Below are 17,413 nucleotides of genomic sequence, written 5' to 3' on the forward strand. Positions count from 1 at the left end.
TGATTTTCAAACTGAACAAAGAGTGTCATCAAGATAAAGACGGCTATCCACAAGCCAACGGAACTATATGGGAGTGGGAAGAGTATCGACCGGACAATGAATCAACCCCTTATATCTTCACGAACACTAGAGACACTGTTGGACAAAAGAAGTTTGTGATTTCAGTGGCCCAAGCACAAGCTGATTTATGTGTCCAAAGCGTAGGCAATATTCCTGTAGGTGTTAGTGACTGTATTGTTGTATTGAACATTGATGGTCTGAATAACAGTTGTTAGAACCGGCTGTCTCTAGTTGGCAGAGGTATACACTTCTGACAAATAGGGACACACCTTTTCTAGTCAGGGCAAGGGGATCACACCCTTTGATAACCCCTGCTCACCCCCTCGGTAGCTTGGCAGAGCAGATAGGCTTATCTCAGAGGCTGTGTGTTAAGCATTTATGACCACATACAGTAATAAAGTGAATGCACTACAAATGGACACGACACAGTAGTATTATAAAAATAAGTATTTTTATATAAGGCTTAGCACAAGACCAAATAACGACAAAAATGTACACAATCTTAATAAATACTCTGGGAAGGGAAAAATAATTCAACTGTAGTTTCTTCTTTAGCACAAAGTCTTTAGTATCAAAGCAAATCTTCTTCTTGGAAACACAGTTCTTAGCAACAGGGTAACTCACACTGGAGCTACACGACGTCGAGGCAAAGTTAATCCAAAGGCTCGGCTTCGACCGCGAGGAGCGCTACGTCGAGCCCGGAGTCACACGGACCCCCAACAACACAGTACCTTAGGAAAATGAAGCACACGAGGATCAGCGGCGTTGAGCAATCCGGCGTCGCCTCTTCGGTGTCAGTCAGGCCTCAGCAGGCGTCGTTGCCGATGATGCGGTTGCAAAGCGTGAGCAGCGCTCACGGCGTCGAGAGGGCACGAGGGCGATGCAATCAGCAGCGGTGCAGACACGAGGTCCCTTGGAGCTGGAGCCGTACTCCCACTCACTGGCGGCGCTGCTGGCGTCAGTCGGGCCCAGCGGCCGGTCGTCGAGGAAGCGGGACACTGGGGCCGTTACCCACTATGTCGAGCTGGATTCGGCGACGTCCGTCGGCGTCGAGATTGCTGGTTCTTTCAGAGGTGCTGGCTTCTCGGTTCCAGCAAATAGCACTTTAAGCAGGTGAAGTCTTTTAGCCCTGTGACTTCAGCAGGAGACTGGCACTCTTCCGGTCCTTGGAGATTTTCCTAGCAAGCGTGAGAGTACACACACAGTTCCTCTCTCCTGGTTCCTTGGCAAAAATAAAGAAGCACTGCAGGATTCCCCCCAGCAATCAGCACACTGGCAGAAGGGGTAGGCAAGTCCTCAGATCAGCAGACCTTTTGTCCTTGGTTACAGGGTTCCTTGTCAGAAGTGATCTGATTTCTTAGTTCAGGGGTCCTTCTCTTATACCCCTTTTCGGCTTTGATCCCTTTGTCCATGCCGGGGACTTTCCCAACATCCTGGGTCTGTTGTGGGTGGAGCCAGGCAGAAGCACCTGGCTTATTCACTGAGCAGGGCTGGGTCCTCAGACGCAGAGCAGGAGGTGGAGCCAGGATTGACACTTGGCAGGAGCAGAGCTATCGGCCTCCTGGCAGGAGGTGGGGCTAGGATCGTCCATGGCAGGCACAGAGCCATCAGCCGCTTGGCAGGAGGTGGAGCCAGCATTGTACCAGGCAGGGCAGGCTATCAGCAACTACTCTCCCCCTACTCTCAACGCAAATGTCCCACTCATCCCACACTGACTCATCCAGACCTCTGGAGGCACCCAGCTTCTGTCACACACACGCAAGACCAGCAGAAACCAGAAATGGTTAGACAAGAAAGTAGACACTTTCTAAAAGTGCTACTTTCGAACCCAGAGTCTAAAAACCATCCAGACCAACGGATGCGTAATTAAACCCCGAATTCAGGGATACCAAACTCGACATTGCACCATGCTCCCCGAGCCAGCTAGGATCATAGCATTAATAATCCCGGCGGCCCATTCTAACCAATGGAGAGCAGGTTACCTCGCAATAGTGAAGCACGAAGATGGCTGTAGTTCACTATTAGGACATGCCAACTTGGTCAGGCGTGTCCTGCCTTAGACTTACAATGCACCCTGCCCGTGGGCCTACCATAGGGGTGACTAACATGAAGTTAAGGGAAGGTTTGAGGGGCTGGCAAGTAAGTATACTTGCGCAGCCTGCGTGACAGCACTAAGCTGCACGTGGGTCTCGCAATGACCGACCCGTAGACATTCTTTTACGAGGCCGCTCCTGTGGGTGGCACAACACGTGCTGCAAGCCCAAGAGCGGCATTTGTATTTACAAGCCCCGGCACTCCTGGTGCACTAGACTAGGGACTGACAGTAAACCAAATAGGCCAAACATGGATACAACCGATACATCAATTTAACATAGGGAGCACTTGCGCTGCGGCACTGATCAGCAGTGGAACGGCACCCAAAGCATATACCAGCAAAACATCGAAAAACAGTGGAGGCAAACAGAAAAAAAATGGAGGAGAGACTCAAGCCAATGATGTCAGGTCTAACAACAGTACTTTCCTTGCTTCACATAACACCTATTTTGTATGTGGGAATAAGGGTTATTATTGATTACCAGCCGGATGGTCTGGAGTATGTTATGTATCGCTTCTATTGCCACCTGTATTTTTGGCACCTGCATCATATCATAAAGACTTGAAGCTGTTGAATAATGTAACTGTGAACAGATTCAAACAAACTTTATCTGTAGCCGATGTTGACCAGACGGACACTAGTCTGCAACAATATATAGATTTCAACTTAGGATTGTTTTTCTTTGTGGGAGCTGCTCTGAATAGCAGAAAGATACGACGATTAACAAGAGTTGTGAAAGCTGTTACCAATCAGACTGCTGCAGCTCTTGGAAACCTTACTGAAGACCTGCAAATTACTAGGATTGTTGCGTTGCAGAACCGGATGGTATTATGTTAGCAGATAGAGGTGGAGCTTGTAGAATTATTAGAATCAGCTCCTGCATTTTCATACCTGATCATACTCCTTCTGTGTATAAAGCCATTAACAAATTGCACAAGATTGCAGCTGATATACATCAAGAAAATGGATCTTGGACTTTCTCTGGGTGGTTCTGGACCTTGATCTATACATGGGGTTGAAAGGTCCTCACTGGACTATGTATAATTCTTGCCATATTATTCACCTGTTGCGTATGTATTCAATGTAGTCCGATGATATGTTCTCTATGTGTCTCACTTTGTGTGCCTAATAAACAAGCTGTTACGGACGCTGTTCATAAGAAAACTATAACTAGAGAGATAGCAGACATGAAGAGCATTGATATAAACGATGAATATTTAGATTATCCAAGAAAACCGAATGTCTTCAGCAAATGCTGAAAGGGTCGTCTGTTGTAAATAAAACAGCGATAATGTTAAGCATTCGCTGAAGACATGCTATCGTGTCTTCATTCTTGTTTTCCCGCTCATGCTCTAAAATACGTCCGGACTCCATCATGTTTTCTGGCGTCCATTTTGTCTGCTACACTCCGCCATGTACTCGCCACGAGGCAAGTCCTACTTCACTGACCGTCACCCCTGGAGTTTGCCCAGCAACAGGCTATAAATAGTTCCAGCTTGCCTAGCGCATGCCCAGTATGTGTAACATCTGTTTCTGCTTAGAGGAGATTGGAATGTGTATTCGAGGGGTTCCATGAACCGTTAACTCCACCCGTGTTTCGATCAGGTTTTAGAAATGTCCATATATGGTCATAAATCATGCTTTTGAACTGTAACCGCCCACTTATGAGCCCCTTCTTAATGTATAAAAGGGGACCGCATGTCCGAGTTCTTTATGCTACCTTGTACAATACTGTAGAGTGTTGTGTGGGCTGTAGTACCACCTTTAAAGGTTTATTAAACTATGTTTTTGTATTTTCCCGTTTCCGTGCCAATTTCTTACGTAGTCTGAGGACTTTGCATACAGAAGGGCGAACCCTTTCGCACTCACAGGCCTTGCGGAGGCCTGTATTCATCACCAGCAGTACTAAAAAGCAGGTGCTGAGATGGGTCCCTATCAGGCTTTTACATTTGTATAACGTGCCCTGGCAGGGGGTGGCGCAAATTGCGGGGGGCTTTGTTTCAATTGTTTTTGTGGCTAGTCTTATTTATTGTTCTCTGATTCTAACTCCTGGGGATAGGCATCCTCTCACACTGAAGTGGATTTAAAAAGGCAAATGCTTAATAGTCCCTTGCCACTATCCACCTGGGTTCTCTGCAGGTAGGGCCTTTCACTGCACAGTGTGGGCCGCACCGAAGCGACCTCTCAATCTGTGCACCACCTGTTCAATAAAACAAGAACAACTCAGAAAGTAACTGTGGGTCAAAAGGTTGGTATGTAATCGAAAAGAGTGGCAGATTGTAAGGTACTACACTATGAACATTTCGGGAACCATTGGAGTCATTTTACACTCATTATCTAATCTAAAGAAACCTGTTACATATGTTTCTTTTATTATATTGGAGTACGCCATATTTGCATGTATATGTGATTTTCCTAGGATTACATTTGAACACATGTGTGCTACTTTGTGTGCATTCCCCCAAGGGCAGGATGACATATTGCACATTTATTTCTGCATCTACAAATTTGTCGACTGCTCCTATACCGTGGCCAAAACACACGCAGCCATTTTCGTTGTCAAGCATACTGCGCCCACTGATTCATAAACCACAGTGTCTGCTTGGTCAGTCTATCTTGCTCTATGCCTCACTCTGAGAGTGCGAAAGAGAACACATATGCGTTGGTACAGGCAAAGCTTTGCACCACTATTCAGGTATCTCTCTGATGGTAAATTACACAGCGAGGTTAAGTCATGTTTTTAGGTCTCGGCTCTAGACAGTGCACATGCGCTGTCTCAAACTAAGACACACTGCATCTACTACATGGGCTTCGGCCTGCCCATGGGCTTCCCATTTGCTGAAACCTTTGTCACTCTTAAATTCTATCCACATAATTCCACAGCACACCATGCCACATGTTTCCACTACACAACTTTACACTACGCCACACAATTCCACAACAAACAATTCCAATCCAACACTTGCACTACCACCAAACCTGTCATCTCTCCTCCACATACCCACAGCCCCTCTCATCTCTCCCTCACACTCACAGTACCCACTCTCATCTTGCAATACCACTGCCCTCTCATCCCTCCCTCACATTCCCTGTCTCCTCTCTATAATGCCTGCCCACACAAGCTACCTTCCTGTACCTCCTCACCCTATGCACTGGTCCATCTCTTGCTCCTCTGCCATGGGTGCCCCTTCCACTCATGCCTTTTTCTCTCTCTCTCTCTCTCTCTAACTTGAATTCTCTCTCACCCCTCTCTCTCACTCTCTCACACACTCTTACCGCCTCTCTTATATGGTTTACTTCAGGTCTTGAAGCACAGTTTCTTTCTCGTGCCTTTTCAAAATTTCTATCCCTCAACCCCCCGCTCTCCTCCTCTTCTTTGGGTGTCTTCTGCTTACACATGTGCTCCCTCTTTATGCATCTGTGGCCTGCTCTCCCCTTCTTTCTGCTCCAAAATCTCAATATCAATCACCACTTCCTGCACACACTACCTATCCCTCTCTATCTTCTTTTCTATCTATTCTGCGCAGCTCTCATCCCTTACACAAATACACAACACAATTCCATAACTAACAATGTCTAATACAACCCACATATTTCCACTCTACACCACATGCATCCATTTCACTCCAAACCAAAACATAAAGGTAAAAGGCATTGTTATGTATGTCAATTGCTCTAAATATCGAAAATCGTAGACCTAATGTATTGCAAATGCTTATTAAATTATGCAATCCAATAACTGTGAAGGTCTCATTGGCTGAGGGGTATGAAATGGGCGATGTAGATGATAAGTGACTAATAAAGCAAGTCAATGAAAGGCTCAGACTAGATGAAGAGTTTAGAGAAATGCAACAGCATCAAAAAGGCCGAAGTGAGGTGCCTACCTTAAACAACAGTAATATGATTCTCTTAGAATACATCAGTCACAACAGCAGTCCCACCTCTTGCTAGGTAACCTAACACTCGACACTGATATTGCATGTATGTATGCATAGATACTTCTATAATCTGAACTTCATAAATATTGTAGTGTTGATTGATGGGTCAGACCATCAAATAGTGTACTCCGTTCGGACAGGGCAGTGGTGGCACGTACTCTACTGATCTGGCAGACATACAGCCCACCATATTGAGGGATTTCTTCCCGTCTGAAAATGCCATGCTAGTTTGTAGGACTTGGGTCAATAATACAAAAAGTTGTGAAAAAATTCAGCTGGCACAACTGCAGGGTCAGCTTTGACTGTGATGTGAACAGATTGGTGGAGATTCATTGCTGCATTTCACCCTGATTCGAGAGCAGCTATTGCGCAAGCGATAATTCTTGTTGTTTTTCCTGTAGCTGTATAGTAATTAATTTCTTTAAAAAAATAATTTTTATTTCGTTTTCAACAATTTTAGGATCACAATACTGTAACACTGCATCGCCATCCACCTTATTCTCACCTTTCTTAATATCCCATTTAGTTCCATAATACCATGAAGTAGACCACAGTTAAGTCCACTGCAACCAGTCCGGTGCACTATAGATGGGTCTGTGCCCCAGTCAACGGTGTGCTTTTCCCTCAACAACTTCCTATGGGTGGGCCTCTCAGGGTATTTTGTGCTGTGCTTTTCACTGTCCCCAGATGTTATCATACTTTTATGGTCCCCCTCTGGACCTATTCACTGCTTCCTCAGCTGAAAAGAAGAAATCCATCCCTCTTAGCCACTTTGAGATTGGGAGGGCCCCCCGGATCCTCAATGGCCCACTATGTGATGTTTAGTCAAAACACAACTGATCCCAACCATCAGTTTTTGTCCCCTTACCTGTCCCAACCCGGGAATATGTTCTAAGATCTGTGTAAAATGTATTCCCTTTGAGATGGTCGGAGAACATCATATGGTGTGTCTGCCAGGCGTCTCCCAATTTAGAGATCCCCAACTTATTTCAGTGCCCTTGAGCTCTACTGTTTTCAATAGACATGTACCCTTCCACAATGGGTTCTTCCTAGTGGGCACCCTCTACTATCATATCCATTGCAATGCCTCTTTCCAGCTAATCAATGGAATGGCTGGAATGGCCGGGGGTGGGTAGAAGGGACTCCCCATGCACCCAAAACCCTGGTGCTTGCCCGGTAAAGAGAGTCCACACAAGTCTCGTAGTGGGTCCCCCTGCACCAAAGATCTGGTCATTAACCACAACCAGTTGGGCAGCCCAGTAAAGTAATACAGTCTGATGTCTACTGCCCCTAGTCCACCATCATAAGGGGATTGTATGCGGTTCTCATGGGAGATTCACAGCGACGATCCTCGCTACTTGTAGCTATTGAGGTGGGCCTGTAGGGTTGTAAACCAAAGTCTAGGGATTTTGTGGGGGTAGTGTTGCAAAACATACAACAGCTGTGACCAGGCCACTATTTTGAAGAGGGCTATTCACCCCATCATGATCAGGGGGAGAAAGCTCCATCTTGCCCTATGTCCCTTAATTTTGCATGTCAAAGGGGCTATATTCCTGCCCCCGCATTCCTCTGGGTCTCTTGATATGAGCATGCCCCAGTGCTTGAAATTGGCTTTCTGGTTGGCAAAGATACGCACCCTGCCCAAGCAAAAGCCATAATCCTGGTCAGGATAAGCAAGATACACTCTAAAAGATAACCTGTGCTCAGCTTGGCACAGCACAGTCAGGCGTATCCAAAGAGACAATATGCAAGATATGTGTGCAACACACACACACATGTACAGTAACACAATGAATACGCCACAACAAGACTCTAGACAGGTTTAGAAAAAAATAGACAATTATATTATAACCAAAACAAGCCTAAAACGGGGGTGTGGCTAAGGTAGCCAACATGGCGGACGCGGCTTAGTAGAGCTCCGTCCCGCCGATTCAGCATCCGCCGAAATATCCTGTACCCCCTCACCCAAGTGTGTCCCAACGAGGTGCCTTGCAGCGGAGGGCAGCGAGAAGGCCTGGAGCAACATTGAGCAGAATTGGGGGCACGGAAGGTCGGGCATCACGATCGGAGGTGGAGCGGCCTTTACTGAGACGAGGCGCACGGGACCTCGCGTTTGGTGATGCCCGGCGACGGAGGCAGGCCAGCGGTGTGCAGTAGCGGGTGTACGGCGCAGTGCTGGAATTGATGACAGGGGCCAGGAAACCCTCGGTGCTGACTGCCCCGCGACATAGTGGGGCACCGGAGCACACACAATAGCAGGGACCGGCTGGTTGGCCCAGAGGAGCGGCAGTGGTGGCCTGGGTGGAGCCGCGCAGCCCGGACCTAAATTTTTGAAGACCGGCTGGCCGGTGGCATTAGCAGCATCCCCGAGGTACGGCAGGGGTCTGGAGGCGCCCTTCACACAGTGAGCCGACCCGGGGGAGTGCGGAGAGACGGACGGGTGGAGTGGCGGGAGCAGAGGGGCAATTGGCTAAACCCCGGCGGTCGTGTCGGACTGTGGCTAGGAGGGCCCGTGGTGGCTGGCGCTGTGGTGATCCCCCCGTCTCTCCCTTTGCTCCCCCCGGCTACACGGGGGTGAGTGGGCGCTGGCAACATCCCCGGGGTACGGCTGGGGCCTGGAGGCGATCTGTACAAGGTGAGCCGATCCGGGGGGAGTGAAGTGACGGACCGGTGGAGTGGTGAGAGAGAGGGGGGGCACCTCCTGCTCGGCGGTTGAGTCTGACCGCGGTGTGAACTAGGGAGTACGCTCTGCTCATAGGGACATGGCCACATGGAACATGGGAATGGCGCAATAGACTGGACCGAGCACGCCGAGGCGAGCGTAGGGCTCAGGGGATGTGAGTGGAGGCTCTGAGTTCGTGGATCTGGAGCCACTTCGTCGAGCGAACCAGAGGAGGAGTTGTGAAACACCAAGAGTGGACAGAGCAGGCATCTGAGACAAGCTTTTGCGTTCGTGGATCGCTGGGGGTGGCCCGAGTTGGTGTCCTATAATTTGCTGGTGGGGCGGCTGGTGGGCCCGACTGGGCCTCAGAGAAGAGAGCGACATATTGGCGTGAGGGGGCCCCACAGTGGTAAAGTGCAGTGAGCCGGGAGATACACACCGAGGGACCCGAAGGGGTGACCCTAACTGCCATTGATCATGACCAGAGGCGGGAGTGGCGGGGGCGCCTCCAAACAGGGGACAATTGACAAGTTCACAGGCCCAAGTGGGAACGCGGGAGCCTCGGGAAGTCACCAGGTACCGGGGCCAGACAATGCAGCTCTCATGGCGGCGATGAATTAATCCAGAGACATGTTAGATGCAAAGATAGGGGCCGTGGGGGCAGACGTCACCCTACTGCGTCAGGACTTGCGGAATGCAGTGGCCCGCATCACGGAAACTGAGACCCGAATAACAGGAGTAGAGGATGATGTGGCAATCCTGAAGAAGAAAGTGGCCAGCATGGAAGGGATACAGAAGGGCCTGGCGCTCCGGGCAGAGGACGCGGAAGGGCGGGCTAGGCGCAACAACTTAAGGTTCGTTGGATTTCTGGAAGGTTGCGAGAAGGGCAACATGGAGGCCTTCCTGACCCAGTGGCTGGAGGGCTGGCTCCCGCCGGAGACCCTCTCTCGTTGTTTCATAATCAAACGGGCGCATAGGGCGCTTACCCAGAATCCACCGGCTGGCGCTCGCCCTCGGCCGGTGATAGCCAAGCTACTCAATTATCACGACCGGGAGACTATCCTGAGACAAGCGCGACTGAAGGAGCCCCTTATGTGCGACAATCAGAGAATTTTGATATTTCCAGACTATACCAAGCTGGTGCAGCAACAACGGCAATCCTTTACAGCGTCCAAAGCTCGCTTAAGAGACCTTAAAATCCAATATGCCTAGCTCTACCCGGCCCGCCTGCGGGTCATATACCAGTCTCGTACACAGTTCTTTAACTCCCCTGAAGAGGTGTTCACTTGGACCGACGAGACGGTTCGTGTCAGGGCGCATACTCCGCCTGCCCTGGACTCTGACTCATCCTCATCGGCACCGCCGCCGCGGACCCCCAGACGCTCATGAAGTAGGAGTAATTGGAGATCCCCGACATCGAAACGATCCCCCTCCAAGGAAGAGGGAATTGAGGAGACCATTACACCGGACATGCGGAAGCTGGATCAGTAAGGGATGGGGAAGCACTGATTGACTCTTTGGCAGGTAACACTGTGCGAGAAACTTGAATAGCCATATGAGGCCCAGCTGAGGATAACAGACCACTTCGAGAATCAATGTCAACGTTGTGTAGAGGATTATGGCTTTACAGACATGGGATGCGGATATGGGAGGGGGGAGCAAAATGGAGGGCTGGCTCATTCCCCAGGTTTAGAGGAGTTCATATTTTAGGGGGGTAGGTTGGGGATTGGGGGGGTTGTTCATGGGGATCCATTGGGATAGATGCTCTCCGGTCTCCCGTTGGGGGCTGGTGACATACTATGCTGCGACAGGTACTTCAACATTGCTGAGGTATGGGGGGAGGTTGGGGGGTTGAGGAGGAGTTGGGGGGAGGACACTTGGTGGGGAGATTTGGGGGGAGAAGGGGGAAAGAGGGTGGAAGGGGGGCAGAGGGAAGGGGGGAGAGTTTCACTGCACATGGTTGTCTCGTATGTTGCTCTTGGTGTGTTCATGCCCACTATGCCCATTGCTGTATCCAATGCTATGCTTGCGATTAGATGGTGGTCGAGGATCCCGGACAGAGGCCACCTAGAGCCTCAATGAAGATGTTGAGTTGGAATGTGCGGTGGATGCTAGATAAGATTAAGAGAGGTGCAGTACTAAGGCTGGGGAAGAGAAAACGAGCAGACGTCCTCTTGCTACAAGAGATGCATTCGTTGGGCAACAAAGCACTCAGCCTGAAGAGATATGGTTACAACCAAGTCTACCATGCTGGGTTTGTGAGGGGGTCTTGAGGAGTAGCAATTTTGGTGCATCTTAGATTGTCCTGCATCCACTTGACGCAATGGATTGATCCGCAGGGCCGGTATGTGTTTATTAAAGCGACGATAGGCACAGAGTCACTCGTAATAGGGAGTGTATACGCCCCGCCTCCACTACAGTGGGCATTGATTGAGAAACTGTATACAATATGGGCGGAGATTCCAGAGGGACTAGCAGTAATAGGAGGTGATTGGAATGACGTTATGCAATGCCGGCTTGACCGCTTTAGACCTTGGAGTGACCAAATTGTAGACACTCCCACCAAACTGGGAAACATGGTACAGGGGATGGGATGGGTAGACACATGGCGCTATCTCCATACACATGATCGAGAATATACATATGTTTCTGCGGTACATAAATCCTTTTCGAGACTCGACTACATCTTTGTCCCTAACGCCGCAATAGAGAGGGTTGCCTCGGCGTCCATCCTACCACGCGGACTATCAGATCACTCTCCCATCACAATAGACGTAACCTTAGATAAGATAATATTTTGTGGCCCAATATGCTCCACAGGAATATCTCCCTGCACTGGACATAGACAAATTTATAGCTGACCTTCCACCCTGCGCGCTCCCAGAGGACGTGCAAGAGCGCCTCGAGATTCCGTTGTCGGCCGAGAAACTGGGCACGGCCCTAGGGGAGCTTAATACCGGTAAAGCCCCTGGGCCCAACGGGTTTCCGAGCGAGTTCTTTAAGAAATACCACCTTCAGCTAGGGTCACACTACAAGGCTGCCTTGGAAGCGGCGAGAGAGCACAGACTCCTGCCAGCGGACTGAAGACATGCAGAAATTGTGGTGTTCTGCAAACCTGGGCGACCCCCGGACAGGCACGAGTCTTATCAGCCGATTTCTCTTTTAAACATTGAGGTCAAGATATTAGCCAAGGCGCTTAGGGTAAGAACGCTCCTTATGCCAGTATTTGGGCCTACCAGCCAAACAAAGTTATAAAAGCAGGTTACCATAAATCTTATAGTCTCCTTCTCCTTCTTAGGCTCTGTTTCCTCATTCTACTCACTTTGAAGATAAGCCTATATTTAGATACAAGAGAATCCAGATACTTCAGGTTACTATTTCAAATTAAGGTGAGACTAAAACTTTTGATTACACCTGTATTTCGCTAAACTTGAGATCTGTGACATGTCGGAAGTCATCCTAATAATGTGAGCGCCATGCCCTCTTGATCACTAGTATCCCTGTCTGTAGATAATCAGGTTTTGAGCAGTAGTTCCACATAACATCAAATCCTAAGGTGCTGACAATCAGGATAAGCCTTAAAAATTCCAGAATATAATACTTCATCCCACAGTCAGCTATCTCTGGTGTAATGTGGTGTTTCACAGCTTTTGTATAAATGCAATTGTGTACATTAATGTTGGTGATTAAATCACTTGTCCTTCTTTTTCGAGCTAAGGCATAGGTATATTATACTCTGTTTGTAATTTCAGGTACCCTGCTCACACATATGGAAGAGAGTATAACTCTTCCTCATCTGGTCCTGAGGAAGGTGGTCTCAACCCACCAAAACGCGCGTAGACCTGGCGTGGACAAGACACATATGACATCCGTGTCACTTTAACCTTAGAATCAGTTTTGTTGTTGAGATTGGAATAAATGTGGAGAATGTATGTATGTATGAGTGTATAAGTGTGTTTGTTGGCTGATGTGTGTTCATGCAGGGTTGTATTGTTTTTGTTTTGTATATATGATTGAAACTCTAGTAACACTGTCAAGTTCATGGTTTTTTGCACTAAATTTTTTTTAAATGAAGTGAATTGTAAATGATATTTATGAATTTGATGTATATACAAGAAATGATTTAAAAATAAGAAAAAAATATATATCTTTTGATACACTACAAAAAAGAAAATAAACAAAATATATAAAATGAAAGTATTGTTGTTGCCTTACCTATGATACTAAGAAGGTTAATGGATTAATTCAATGAAACATGTTATGTAAGTAGGAACTGACCAAGGGGGAATCTTTGTATGTTCATATTGTTGTTTCTCTCTCTTTTCCCTGGTCATTAATTTAAATACAGAGAGGGTCCCATTTCTTTATGTTATTCCTCCGAAAAGTGTAACTTGTGTAATAATTTGACTCAGGATACTGCCCACGTTTTATTCGTATGCCCCGCCTTAATGGCTCACCGCCGAAAGTGGGTGAGACCAATTTGTTTAAAATTAAGTATTTTGTCTGCCAACTCTTCAGTAGAAGCTATTCATAACCCCCCCAATGAAATGTTTTGCTATAGAATGTTTAACTTTTTAAAATATTTCCTAGATTTGTATTAATGGACATGTATCCTTCATTTGATTTTTTGATTCAATAGAGTGTATTTTATGGACTTTATGCATTTGTATTTGGTGCTTTTTATGTTATGTTTTTATGTGGATCTCAATTGAGTTCCAGATCATAAATCAATAAAATTGAATTGAATTGTGTGTCAGGGTGCGACAGGCATTAGGACAATCTACCCTGATTATCCAATAGAACCACAGCCATAGTGCACGCTGCAGACAGTGTTGTCTGGGGAGTTAAGTAAGCATTTGATCACTAGTCTATATACTGCATCTCAATCTGAGAATGACCCGGAAAAACACCCTTCATATCTTAAATGGAACACAACCTTGGGGCACACTTTCCCACTTGAACATTGGCAGTTCTGCTGTACATTTACGGGGCGCCTTACCTCCAATTGTAATTTACGAATTATCCATTTCAAGTTCTTCCATCAGTGCAATTCTACACCTCTGCAATTAAAGAAATATGACTTGCGTGACGCTGCCTGCTGTGTGAGGTGCGGGCAGGCTGATGCCAATTTTTCTGCATTTAGCATGGCAGTGTGCAGGGGTGGCTCCTTCTGGGTTAAAGTAGCGACTGTGTTGACCAAGGTGGTGATGGAGCGAGTGCGGTGTGTGTTAGAGGTGTGTCTGCTGGGAGATGTAACAGGCGTTTGGTTGCAGTACCAAACTTAATGGCCAAGCGGGCTGTGGCACAATGCTGGGGTAGAAAGAGTCTCCCTACAGTTCGAAAATAGGTTTGGGATCTAACCTATTGCAGGGAACAACTGGAGACCTGTGCAGAGGATCTGGCTGAATTCTCTCGTCCCAAAGATTTCTGGGCCCACCTGACAATGTATCTTTTGAGTCATCTAGATTTGTGAAGCGCCCTGCTCCTAGCATTTTATTTTCTTTTACTATGTTTAAGGTCTGTGTCTCGATGGGGGCTATTGTTGTTCTATTCACATGCTGTGTCCCTAGATTTCCTTAACAATGACATTCAAGTGACTGTTTTCTTTGATACTGTTTTTCTTTAAGTGCTGCAGGGACAGGGTTGGGGGGGGATTGTTGGCTCTCTGAGCTGCTGTTATAGTTGCATCCTTCTCCTCTATGAAGACACTTTATCTTGAAAATGCTTGTGCTATTTCATGCTATGAAGTCCCTGATGGTTCCCGATAGGAGCATTTGGATTGTAACTGCAAGCTTTCAAAAAAACAATTTAAACAGAACACTGGAAGGAGGTTAAAAGCACTAAAAATTGCAAAAATAGGCTTTGTCTCAATAAAATGCCACAACTGTGCAGAAAATGTTGATTGTCTAATAAAAGTCTGCCTGTCCCTGAATGCTGGATAGATGGTGATGTCAGAACAACATACCCTTTGTTGATACCACTTTCAGGGGAATACAAGCACTTTTTTCTGCAGAAATATTTCTCATTTGTTCCTCACAAAACCCAAAGTTTAGTTGTATTTTGGATAATATTTTTGTCGCCTTCATAGGAACACACAACCCATGGGTACCTTTCAAATCCACCTGATGTTGGAACTGAAGGATGAAAATTTGGAATGGATACCTAGTGTGGACAAAATGTTAAAGAGGGCTAAGCGCAACCTACCCCAAATAGCCCAAAATAAAGGCTTAGCATGGGGGGGGGGAGGGTGAAGCCTAGCAGTGAAAAGGTTTAAGTCTACAGAAAAGTGATGGATGTAATGGTTGAATTAATCTCATCCTGATCCATCATTATTTTCCATACTATGCCACCTCAGTTTGGGCCTAGTCAAAATCAAATCAGTCATCACCCAAGACTGGTTTCACACTAGAAGGGCTTATCAGACAGGTATAGCTTGGTTTTCATGACACACTGTATGTCCAGGCGTGGGTTCTGTGAAAGTGTGCCACAGGAACAAAGCTAAAATGGATTGGAAAGCTTGTAGGCATTCCCTTATTAAAGAACTGTGACATTTTCTGCAATCCTGCTTCAGTTGTTTGTTGGAATTTCCCTCACACCAGGATTCTCAACTCATCTTCAACCCTCTGCAGATTCTGTGTCTGTGACATCATCAGCATTGCCAGGTAGCAAAAATAGAAACATAACAAGCAGATGCTTGTTGATAGTATCATACTGGATCCATTAGTGTTGCCTAGGACACCGAGGCTGAGAGTTCTAGATCTCAGGCACAGTGGTCACTTTCCTTGGAGACTTGGAAGGAGGAGGTTGAAGCTGTGTTAGCTCAGGAGAAGTGCAATTTCTTTAAAGATTGACATTTATTTGTGAGCTTGTCTACTTCTACCACTGGTAAGTTAATTTATGTGTAAAATTGCTTGTCTGAGAGTCTTTTTTTCAGTAAGGTGGATGGGATACTCAATCAAAATGTGACATATACTTCTTCCGCCATATTACAAGTGCCTCAGACTATAAATACACTTGGAATAAGATGGATGGGATATCTCTTATGTTTTGAATCTAAACCATTATGTTAATATTTAACTTAAATACAATTTAGACATTGTTCTATCTTTACAGGCCTATGTATTTTCCGAATCCATGCACACTTACACAAACACAAACACATACTGAGGACAAATGATGAGACTTTACTGCTATTCTATGGTAATGAGTGTCTTGGGAATTTTTAGCCCATCAGTATGAAAAATATGCAGTTTATCTTTTCACTGTAACATTGCACTCAATTTACTTCAATGAAACACACATGACTTTCCTGTAAATTCAGTTGGAAGGGTAGAAAAATAACTGGATCTATTTCTCAGTTAACAGTGTGAATTATCAAGGTAAGAAAATAAATACTCACACAGACACACACATTTGAGTATGTTATTTTATTGCTATCTATAATGTTTTCTATGGCAAACATGTTCTTGGCTTTCAATTAAGTACCCAAAGATATTTGTGCACCATGTACCTACTTAGATGATTTCTTGCTTAGTAGAAAGGTTATGATTTATGTTTACATTTTTAATTTTCTTTTGCGATTGATTTATGTTTAAAACATCTAGAAATGTGGTAATTGAGTGTAAAGTGGTTTAAGTGTTAGGAGCTCTAGTCCGTACATGTTACGCCTTACCTAATTTGTGAAATTGTTTCATTGTCAAACATTTCCTTAGTGCTTCAAAGTTGATTTTCTAAAATATTTTTTTTGCAGTATTTTATTGTCCTCAAAATTTTATAGGCATCTCTATTTTTGCTTTGCTATTGCGCACATTTAGGTTTTCTAGTAACTTTTGTTTTTTGCTTCTCTTTTGGGCTAGAGTTGTTGCTATTAAACACTGCTGTTCCTTCCATCTTTTAATGTGGGTCTTGTGTTTGAGGGCTGTCAGGTGTCACATCCGTGTTATGATCCTGGGTAGTGGTACAGTACAAGAGGAAAACATACAGGCTGTGGTGAAAAGGAAGAAGGATTACTTTACTTCTGTTCAAACACTATTCACCACCTAGAGATATCTACCATATGTTTACATTCGGGCTAGGCTTGTCAACCTATCAAATAGTAATAAAGCATATATGCTTATGAAATGTATTTGCATCTAATCAATGTCAGTGGTAATGGTTTTAAATCTGTTGATCAGCCTTACAACCTAACAAAATATTACTAGTCAGTGAGCTGGTAATATGAGTCCTAGATGTTTTAAACAGGAACGGAATGAAGTGGTGTTCAACCTGGCCCTTTATGCAAGGTCATCCGCCATTTTTTTCTTCATTCGCTGAACTCGTTTTTGATGGCTTTTAGGGCTGCTAAATAGTGGTAAACAAATTATGGTCTCGCTTGCAAACAGGGTAAAGATAGCATCAGGGGTGGCCTTAGGCATGTGCAAGCTGGGCACCTGCACAGGGCCGCCAAACCCCAGGGGGCGCCTCGCCAATATATCTCCTTAATATAATAATCCTCTGAGGATGGATATATGTTTGCGTGGCGGCCCCTGGCAGGGATTTGGTGGCCTTCGGCTCTGTTCCATTTCCGAACACCCTGACTCCCCCTCTCTTCACTGGCCTCCGTGCCTACGTTCCTCCGGGGGCCCCCTACATACGCTCCCTGCCCAGGGCCGCCATGAG

The sequence above is a fragment of the Lissotriton vulgaris genome, chromosome 3_1, assembly GCF_964263255.1.
Source record: "Lissotriton vulgaris chromosome 3_1, aLisVul1.2, whole genome shotgun sequence".
In the NCBI taxonomy this organism is placed as follows: domain Eukaryota; kingdom Metazoa; phylum Chordata; class Amphibia; order Caudata; family Salamandridae; genus Lissotriton; species Lissotriton vulgaris.